A 7953-nucleotide genomic window follows, 5' to 3' on the forward strand; every position below is an offset into this window, starting at 1 on the left:
GCCAGCAGTCAGGGGCTGTCCTTCCCCTGCCTCCTACTTTGTAGTCTCCCTCTGGCCTCTTGTTAGAGCCCAGGAGGGACCAGCTGACAGAGGAGAAAGGTAATGTGTAGAGTGGGGAGGGGGATTTGGAGCTCAGAGCTGACCCACCAGCCACCAAGTCTGCCCCGAGGTGCCCAAGGTGGGCCTGGGGTGGGTTCTGCTAGGGGAGCAGGGCATTCCCCACAAAGAGAAAGGGTGGAGATCTGCAGGTTCCTCACAGTCAGGGGAGCTGCAGGGCCTCGGCTGGGGATGGAATGTGCAGGAGAGGAGAATGACTTCATGGAGGCCTGGAGATGCTAGAACCCTGACCCTGGACTCCAGGCCACAGCCAAGATTTGAGGGCCTTCCTGGGCTGACACAGGTTGGAAGGGGCCACCAGGTAGCCCTGGGCAGGTGGCAGCCTGAGGAGCCTCGTTGGACATCTGGCCCTGTAGAGGCCCAGATTTTCTGCTCACTTTTGGGGGGATCAGGGTTTGTGATCCAAATTAATTTGAAGGAAAATAAAGTCATATAAAATTGTTAACAAGCTTAGGTTTGTGGAGAAGGATCCTTATGACTCCACTGACGACCATAAACTGCCACGTGCCCTCGGACCTGCAGGCTCACCCTGAAGGCCTTTGTTGCTACGGTGGTCCTGCCGGGTGCTTCTGCATCGGTAACCTTGGGCTCCTTGGGATAGGCAACAGGAACTCTGGGGCATGATAAATTCCATGCAAACTCCATGGCAGTCACCGCCACTGTTGATGGAGAGCCACTCTGCTGGGTGCTTCACTGCGGGCTGCTCAGCCTCAGCTCTGTGACATTCTGGGCCCAACACGTTATGTGTGTGTGGGGACAGGGGGGCACCTTAATAGAGAACTGCTAATTCACTCATTTAATCCCCACAACAACCCTGTGCTATTACCCCTCCTTATTTTAAAAGAATGTATTTTTTTAAAGTTGTGATGAAATACACATTATTATAAAATGCACCATCTTAATCGCTTTAAGTGCACCATCAAGTGCATTAAGTACATCCACGTTGTTGTACAACCATCACCACCCCAATCTCTAGAACTCTTCCGTCTTGCAAAACTAAAACCCTACCCACTAAACACTAACTCCCCGTCCTCCTCCTCCAGCCCCTGGCAACCACCACTTTGCCTTCCGTCTCTATGAGTCTGACTGCTCTGGGTACCTCATGTCAGTGGAATCATACAGTATATGTCCTTTCACTTAGTGTAAACAGCTACTCTGCACTTCTGTAAGTTCTTCCATTTGAAAATCCCTGAACACACTCATTAATAAAACTCTTCCTTGCAAGCTGACCACATGGCATGGGCATATTACGAAAGATGCATGTAGTCACTGTGGGGAGGGGAAAGAAACCAGACACCCCGTCGTTTCACACAGTGCCTAACAAAAATGTCTGTCTAACAAAGTCCACAAAATTTAGAGGTGAAACATTTGTGGTTTGAGGTTTTAGGTAATGGTACACCACACTTCCTAATGAGTCAGCTCCTTGTTTGGATAGCCCTTGTGTATCAGATCTTCATAAAAAGTCCCTGACTCTTCAGGTCTGCAGGTTTCCAAATATCAGATTTCTAAAACATAGAATGGCCCATGGTTTTACCACTTCCCTTGGTGTCAATGCATTTCCTTTTGAGTGAAGACAGGAAAAGGCCCCTATGAAATCTCACCACCAACAACAGGAAACATATCACCTGTGACCACAGTCAGCTTTTACCCACAACCAAGGAGACTGGCCTGGTGGGGTTCACGTCCTGCCTTCTTGCTGGGTCCTGGAAGATGTTATAAATGACACTATAAGGGAAGGCAGGCTCCCTCTCAGTTTCAGCCTGGGGGTTTACAAAGAAAGCAAACTCAGTTGCTCTTTCCGTCGGCAAATTGTACAGTTGGAAGGTGAGAAAGTAAAAATTTAAGCTTGTTATGTCGTCTCTGCAACTTTTACAAAAAGCCTGGCTTCTGAGCAATCTGGTAGCCTGGTTACAGCCTATCGAGGTACTGGGGGCCCCACACCACCCACGTCCTGTTCAGCCCGAGGCTCACCTAACCACACAGGAGGCTGTGAACTACACAGGACACTCACATCGCAGTGCTCGTCTCCTGACTCAAATCTCCCTCCCCTTCAGCCCAGGCTCTAGGGCTCAGAGTTAACCTGTTGTGAGAAAATACAAAAGAAGTATGTTGTCTTTGTCTCCAGTTCCTGACAGAGAGCCCCTCAGAACCCTTGGAATTTACTGTCTTGTATGCTAATGAGATGATACGTGGTGGGGGGGGTGCCTAGCTGGGATCTGATCACCAGAATAATCACCCATGTGATTAGAGGGTTAGAACTTTCAGCCCCACCCCTCACTCCCTATCCCAGGGAGAGGATATGGAGTTCAGTCACCAGTGGCCAATGATCTGATCAAACATGCCTATGTAATCACATGTTCATTAAAAACCCTAAATCATGGGGTTTGGAGAGCTTCCGGGTAGGTGAACACCTCCCTGTGCTGGGAAGGCGGTGCGCCCGGGGAGGGCGAGGAAGCTCAGCACAGCCCCCTCCCACCCTGCCGGTCTCTTCCACGACACTTGGCTCTTCCTGAGTTGGATCCTTTATAACAAACTGGTAAACGGAAGCAAAGTGTTTTCCCGAGTCCTGGGAATCCTTCTAGCGGATTACCAAAGCTGAAGAGGGAGTTGTGGGAACCCCTTGAGCTTATAGCTGGTGGGTCAGAAGAGCAGGTGGCCCCTGGGACTAGTGACTGGCATCTGACGTGGGGGGGGTTGTCATCTGAAGTGTTGGGAGACTGAGCCCGTAACCTGTGGGGTCTGTGCTAGCTCCAGGCAGTGTAAGAACTGAGTTGTTGGACAACCAGTTGGTGTCAGAGAATTGCTTGTTGGTGTGGGGCAAACTCCACAGACTTGGTGTCAGAAAAAAAGATGCTTCCCATTTTCTCACCAAACACTGGGGTTGTTAAACTGTAACTTGTTTCTACTACCTTTTTTCCCCTCTTGCAATTCCACTTTTCCTGGAGGCCTGGGTGATTAGCCTCGCTGGTTGCCTACACCCACTGACGGCCAAGCACAATGACAGTTTAGATGTGACAGTTCTTTGCTGTGGGGCTCCAATGCCTTGCACCACGTCTAGCGGCATCCCTGATCTGTACCCACTAGACGCCAGTAGCTCCAACCTACAAGCCCCTGGCTTCCCCAACAAAGTGTGACAGTTCCCTTGTGAAAAAAGCTAGACCTTAAAAAAAAGTGTAGTCGAGTCACAAGGAGATATCTGGGGGCAGGTCCTGGCTCTTTTCCAAACTCCCTCGGTGACTTTGAGCAGGACTACCCAGACTCTTGTGTCAACTGTAAAATGAGAGTTCAACCAGATCAACCTCATTTCTGTTCAGCAACAGAATGTTATACTCTGCTTGTTTCCCCCACCGCCCCCAACATGGAAATTCAGCTCGTTAAAGGCGGTAACTCGGGGTTTGACCTGTGTATTGTTCCGTCAGGCCTGAATTCCTGTCTGTCTGAGTGACTTGACCCCAAGTCTTCCATGTCTCGTAGTGATGGCTGCAGGGATCTGGCAGGGGTCTGTGTTGGGGACATTCGCTGTTGACAGCCTGAAGGGAATCTACCCTGTGACGCTGGAGTTGACTGCATTAAGGAGTCTCGAGGGCTGAGTGAGAGCACATCCCCCTGAGCCTTTTCTGAGAGCCCCAGCCCAGGGCGGTGCCCCTGCAGGGCATGTGTGCATGCATGCCTTCGTGCGTGTGTGGGGGATACCGTGGGAGCCCAGAGGGACCATCAGCTGGATGCCCAGGCCGGGATCTGAAGCCTGAGCTCACTGAGTGGTAGAAGGCCACCAGGACAGGAGGAGGCTTAAAAAGTTCACCCTGACCCCTGCTGGGGTTCAATTCCCGCCTCCACTGCTCACTGCCTCCAAGGAGGGGCTGCTCACGGACCCCTCTGAACTCAGACCTACCCAACTGTACAGTGGGGAGCCTACAGCTTAGGGCCATGGTTGTGAGATTGAGTCGGTACAAAGAGACATTTTTAATAACATTTATGATTTCTTCTCTCTCCCTCTCTAACACGCACACCCTCCAAAAATGAGAAGCTTTAATTATTTTCAACATAAAGATGAAGAAACTAAAACTTAAGTTTAAAGGCACCTCTTCTTTTGGTCAGGATGCTGTTCTCTGCCTGGAATGTAGGGTGTTGATGCTGCTACAACCTTTACGTGGAAAGATAATTTTCTCCACTGGTGTTAGATATAATAAACACAACCAAAAGGAAAAAGCCTTTGAAGATGCTTGTGAGACCTTCTCGCTCCATGGCAAAGGCAGAACAGGCCTGCCTGGCTACCTCTGTCTGACGTGAGAGTTCAGAAATCCCAGCTACTTGGAGTCAGAGCGGACGGTGCTCATTTGTGGGTGCTCCAGTGGGCCCAGCTGGACCTGTTGTGGAGGCTGGTCTGCCCAGCTGGGCCCCTGAGTACTTGCTGAATAAATATGCAGGTGGGGGTCGGGGTAGCCCTGGCAAGGCCACGGGTATGATGCAGGAAAGAGTCTGGTCTCCAGCCCAGAGTGAGTCCAACCTGCATTCAAGGCTGGCACCATCACTCACCAGCTGTGCCATCTTGGACAAGTTACTTAACATTTCAGGGGTAAACTCAGTGGGAATAAGGATAACATGCCTTAGAATTCTGATAAAGATTGAAGATAATGTATAAAAAGGCTAACAAACATAGGCAAGGGCTCTGACTTTCCATCATGACTTAATTAATGCAAATTTTAAAATTAGGAAGTATTTTTAAGTCCTGGGCAAATATTTTAAGTTTGATCATGGACATTGTGGGCAAGGGTGTCGTAAAGCAGGCACCTTCACATACTGTTGGTGGGAGTCTAATTAGTACAATAGCTGCAGAAGGCAATTTGGCATTAAAAATCAATTTTTTTAATGCATACACTTTTTGATGTAGCAATTCCAGTGCTCTGAATTAATCTTATGAATATATTAATTTTAATTAGGATATTGGATTGGTTGTTATAATTCCCAAAATAACAGTGGCTTAAACCCAGTAGAGATACATTTCTTTCTGGAACATAACAACTCAGCTTAATCAATCTAGGGCTGGGGTGGTGTGGTGGGGGCATGATTCTATGGCATTGGGGGCCTAGGTTCCACATTTTTTGCTCTACTAACTTGGAGTGTCACCCTCATCTGCATGGCAGAAGGCAGTTCCTTCCACATGAGGAAAGGGTTGAGGGGGCCCACCCCTTCTCCTTTAGGCCACAGTCCAAGAGCAGCACTCAGCACTTCTGCAATATCTCATTGACTAGAACTTAATCATATGTTCATATCTAAATGCAGGGATGCTGGGAAGTGTAGTCTTTGTTTTGGGCAGCCATGTGCTCACAAAAATCCAGGGGCTATATGACTAAAGAAAGCAGAGGAGGTTGGTTAACAGAGACCACTGAACAATCTCCAACACAACACTAATATACATGGGCATAGATGTAGGCATAAGGGTGTTCACTGTAGCATTTTTTATCATTGGGAAACCTTAGTAACAGTCTAAATGACATTCACAAGTACCAGCCCAATTAGATAGAGAATGATACATTTGTTCTGTGGAATATTATGCAGCAGTTAAAAATGAATGTGACAGATGTGTATCTGCTAATGAGGGGAGATACCCAAGATCTATGAATGAGAAAAGGGAGTTGCAAAACTACTGCATTAAAAAAATGTGAAAATATATTTTTGTGACTCAGGTGCCTAGATAATGAATGGATGTGTATACTTCAGAGCAAAATGAAATGGGGGGTCAGGAAACTTTTACATTCCATTTCTCGTCCTTCTGACTAAACTGCTTACCACAGACACACACTACTGTTTTAAGATAAAATATTGTTTTTAAAGGCAGCATATTCATAAGGAGTGACTTGAAAAGCTTTCAAAAATGTAATAAATGAAAAGCAAGTTAGAAAAAAAAGTAGTGTGATCGCATTTATGTGTTTTTAAAAAGTGTGAGTGTGTGTCTGTGTGTAAACTCAATAGTATCTGGTTCCTAGGAAGCACTCACACATGCTGTCTCCTGTGTCTATGAACAGGTCTGGGAGCGCCCACACCAAACCCTCAACCATGGGAGAAACGCCATCTCTAAGGAGGGACAGGAAATTCACCAAAAGAGGACGGTGGGACATGTCAAAGGTGATTCACTTTTTGTTCCACACACATTTGCCCTCTTCGCATTTTTATAAGCATGTATTCATATATTTGTTTTAAATTTTAATGGAAAAACCCTGCAATGTATATGAAGTTTGTGATGCTCAAACACATACTGGGGACTCGGTGAGTACACACAGTCCAGGTTTTCCAAGTTTCCCTGTTCCCAGCCCTTAGGGGTCAGCCATCCCTTAGAGAGTGAGATGAGGGTGATTCACACCTGCATCCTGGGAGCTTCTGGAACCCCACTGTCCTTCAGGCACTTCTGAGGCTCCCTGGGGATTGTCTGAGTGTCTGTTGTCATGCTGGCCCTGAACTGTAGGACCCAGCCTTTCCTGTCACCTCTGGACAGCCCATCCGCTCTCCTCAAGGCCACTTTCTCTCCCCACCCCACTGTCCTTTCCCATCCCCAGGGCTGGGTGAGCACAGAGCTGACCAGCTTGCTGAATGAAGACTTAGCAGGGATGCAAAATGGGAATAATAATAATAATAATAACAACAACAACAATAATAATAGTAATAATTTATGTCCCAGTCTGTGTAAGGATTAAGAAGAATATGTGGGTAACTGCTATGCTGTGTCCCCAGCATGGACCACATTCATTCATCTATTTAAAATAAGTGGCTTGAGCCTCCATGTCACTCTCACGGCATTGGCCGTCCTCTCCTGGGGGTCCCTCCCTGATAAATCCACCACTGCCAGGGATGGAATCAGCTTCAGCCATTTGGTTTTGGTTGGAATTTCCTCATAAAGAGGAACTTGGAGGCTCTCACCCGTTGGCCCTGGAGCAGGAATTGAGGCCGTGGCTGCCACTGAGGGTGGTGGCTGGCACACTGAGCTGTCTGGTTGCCCAGCACGTCCTCCTCTCCTGCAGGAGGACTTGCAGGGAGGTGGGCACACCCCTTCCTGAAGCCAGGCCTCCTGCTGGCTGTCCTAAGTCCTGTCCACCCTGGTCTCAGTCCCCTCAGGGACTACTCGGGGGCCATTCCACTCCCTCCATCTACAGGAGCTTGGCTGGGGGCCCCTGGTCGTAGGTAACATGTAGCAGGTAAATGGGATCAGAGTCCAGCATGTTCTCTAATTATGCAGCACTTTGATCTCTTTCTCTCTCTCTTTTTTTTTTTTTTGGATCTCTTAATCATTTCTCTCTCACTCTCTCCCACACACACACACACACACACATGCACGCACCATTCTCCTCTTCTTCATTGAACATGAAAGAGTTTCTAACCTCAGACACATCCAGAAATCCCCGCCCTCTCCGGCTCCCGCTTCCCGGCCGGTGACCCCACAGCCCCTCCCCACCGTGGAGGCTATCTTGCTCCCAAGGCCCACCAGCTTTTCCCTGAGGGACCCACTCCTCTTCCAGAGCCCATCCCTGCCCTGTGTCTGCAGATCCCCCAGCAGGCGCCTGACATGTAAGTGGGGCTCACACTCAACAAATAACAGTTACCTCGGTTGTCTGAGTCCTTGACTGTCTGTCTGTGTCCTGAGGCTCCAAACCGCGGTGCCCAGTCTGGTCCTTAGAATTCTTCTCCATCCTCATGGGATAGGAGGGGTGGGCAGTAGAAGTTATAATGATGGTCACAGACGCCGCATCGTCCACATTGGCCTCCGTTAGGATCCACCTGACATGTTGAATGGCCCCTGGGATGCTGGTGCGGTAATTAACCTGCTGTGAACATGTCCCTGCA

At 48.6% G+C, this 7953-nt stretch overlaps 1 protein-coding gene across 5 annotated transcripts in view; it reads left to right on the forward strand.

Annotated features, from left to right (window-relative positions):
• The window catches only part of PCNX1 (pecanex 1), a 181097-nt gene extending 174898 nt beyond the window's left edge, over positions 1–6199 (forward strand). For 3 of the 5 annotated variants that reach the window (XM_072963329.1, XM_072963335.1, XM_072963337.1), the window contains one exon: positions 6144–6198. The gene's annotated coding sequence lies outside the window, so the exon portion shown is untranslated. Of the gene's footprint in view, positions 1–6143 lie in introns of all 5 variants that reach the window. The other 2 variants (XM_072963331.1, XM_072963330.1) reach the window with 1 other exon arrangement.
• Positions 6200–7953: the final 1754 nt, after the last annotated feature.

This window comes from Vicugna pacos, chromosome 6 (assembly GCF_048564905.1).
Source record: "Vicugna pacos chromosome 6, VicPac4, whole genome shotgun sequence".
NCBI lineage: Eukaryota > Metazoa > Chordata > Mammalia > Artiodactyla > Camelidae > Vicugna > Vicugna pacos.